The following is a 2,595-nucleotide window of genomic DNA, read 5'->3' as shown; positions in this document are numbered from 1 at the left end:
CTTAAGACAAGGTACCAGCCTTCTGTGTCTCAAATATCTTTAGGCAAGAAGTTATTAAACTAAAAACCATTTAGCTATAGTGCATGAGGCCTGTGTGTTGGGAGGGTGTTGGTGGTATTAACAGGAGGTGACATGACATCTGAGTTTTTGCTAAGTAGGGTTCTTGTTCAGTTTACGTTTCCAACAGGAAAGTTACTTTACCCAATAAAGGCACATACCATAAAACCTCCCCTTTGTAAAGAGGAAGAACAAAAGTGTCATAGATATAGACATAGGGAACCAAAATGGATGGACAAGCAAATAGAGAAAAGTTCAATTCCTCATTAATGAATGCTAATAGTAGGTATTTTGCAAAGTGTTGTCCAGGGAAGACCTACCTTCTTTGCAGTACTGAAGGTGAACCTTGAACAAGTGCATTGGAAAAACCAAGAATTTTCTGCAAACAATGAAATCATCAATATGAGGAAAACCAGATCCCAGCACAGAAATAGCTTTAGGAAAGACAGCTGAAGACTCTCAGAAGGGAAATCCATAAAAGAAACAAACAAACAAAAATTATCTTTTTCATATTAGATCAAGTTTTTACCAGTTATTTAGGGAAGAGTAATTAAAATTTAATTCTAATAACCCATGTGAATCATTTAGTCTTTTTTTTTACAGAACACTCCTTTATTATAGCAATATGTAAAGCAAATATAACTTTAAATGTTTATAACCACAACTCTATGTTGTTATGACTATTTGTTATTATTCAGCTTGCTCAAATTTAAGGGAGTAGTTTATATGCAATTCTAGGAATTCACTGACCTTCAAAAAATGTGGGATTGAAATGCTGTGCATATTTTTAAGAGTATATAAATTTTCACTCTCTGACTTTATTCCCAATCTTAGCATTTTCACATATCCTTGGTGAGTTAACCAAATTCAGGGCCTTTTGTTACTAAGAGAACCCTCAAGGTTATGTTTGCCAGAGGCAACATCCTTAAAATTTAATGAACAATACCTGCCGTCACCAATAGATTTTGGACCTAGTTCCTTTTTCCTTTAGAGTAAATGAGCTTTTCCTGGGCATTTGGTCCAACCCCTAAAGACTGAATCTCCTTGGAACATCTCCTTTAAAGGCACTTGGAACAGCCATTTCCATTTTAATGGTCAGGTGAGGATTGTACCCTTGGATCTGAAAGTCTTCAGCCTTGAAGTCATGGATTGTCTCAACTTTTTGAAGGATTTTGAGCTTCAGGAAAGGCCTTGGTTCTTGCTAAAGCTGCATTTTCAGAGATTCAACGTGATTCAGGTAAATATGTGCATCTTCAAAGTATGTACGAAGTTGCCTGGCTTCCAGCCTGTGATGTGTGCGATCACGTAGGTGAGCAGGGCGCAGCGGGCCATGTTGAAGGGCCATCGAGGGCAAGAGACAGCCAAGCCCATGTCTCCTGCCCTCCTGTCCTGCTGGCAGGACAGCTCACTGCTCACCACGGAGATCTGGCAAAGGGCATGGCAGGGAGGTAGGGACAGAAGACGAAGTACTTTTGGATTCCAACCATACAGGATGATTCTTTTGTCCTTGGGTTTGGTTTCAATTGTGCCAAACACCTTTTGCAGTTGGTCTACTCCTTGACCTGAATAATCTGAATCTTTGTTTTTGTATTCTGCCCCCAAATGCTTCTCCACTGAGAGCCATACACTGGACCTAAATCCCCTTCTTCTGTTGGAGAATCCCAGGCTGTTCAAGAAGTCTCAGGAGGCATTGGCATCCCAGATTGTCACTCCCTTGGAAGACAGTTCCTTAGCATTTTTAGATCCCTTGATAAACCACAGTAACTCCTCCAAAACACCCTTTCAGAATACACGTTGTCATCAACAGAGGAAAGGCTGTAGTGTGCCTGCATGCCAAACAACCATGGCATGCTGTTGGTGCCAGTGCGCTCATCCTTCTGGAACCTTCAGTGCAGAATGTGTTGGATCTGCCCCAGGCACTGCAGCTCCCCGTGGGGTGGTGGCCAAGGGTTCCCCGCCCCACCTGTGCTTGGCAGGGGGGGATGACGGGTGCTGCTGCTTGGAGCCGTGTGCAGTAAGGGTGTGGGCACAGCTGGGGGACCCTGGAGGTGTGGGACACCAGCCAGCGGGCAAGGTGTTGTGTGGCCCTTCCATGCGCTTCTTTTCCCCTCATTTACTCTTTTCTGGGAAGCCTGCTTTCTTGGACAATTACCACGTGAATACACATGTGGAGCCTTGAGGATGGTATATGGTGCACCAGGGTCAGCAGAACTTGACACAAAACAGCCCATGCTTAGAATTCCGGATTGGTCACATAACCATCTATGTCAGATGGTATTTTCAAGGATGACCACAACAGTACCTGTCATCCCACATGTCCTTCTAGAACCTTCCCATTCTCCCATCAAGAGGTGTAGTTGAATTATCCTCTAGTTGAAAATGGGTGGATTTGTGACTTTCTTGTAACCAAGATTGTGATAGAAGTACACTGTGACTCAGAAGCTAGGTCAGAAAAGGCGATGTAGCTCCTCTTGCTTGCAACGCATTTGTGTCGAAAATCTGAATCACTGTGTAAGCAGTCCAAGTGTGCTGAAACCG

General features: G+C 43.2%; 1 pseudogene; it reads right to left on the bottom strand.

Annotated features, from left to right (window-relative positions):
- Nucleotides 1–1,084: 1,084 nt before the first annotated feature.
- On the bottom strand, nt 1,085–2,288 carry LOC114219954 (thymidylate synthase-like; annotated as a pseudogene).
- Nucleotides 2,289–2,595: the final 307 nt, after the last annotated feature.

The sequence above is a fragment of the Eumetopias jubatus genome, unplaced genomic scaffold (genome assembly GCF_037043125.1).
Source record: "Eumetopias jubatus isolate StellerSeaLion01/CBP00866 unplaced genomic scaffold, mEumJub1_p1.0 scaffold_14, whole genome shotgun sequence".
Classification (NCBI taxonomy): domain Eukaryota; kingdom Metazoa; phylum Chordata; class Mammalia; order Carnivora; family Otariidae; genus Eumetopias; species Eumetopias jubatus.
The sequence above is the reverse complement of the archived record's forward strand: the minus strand, read 5'-3'. Positions and strand labels throughout refer to the sequence as shown.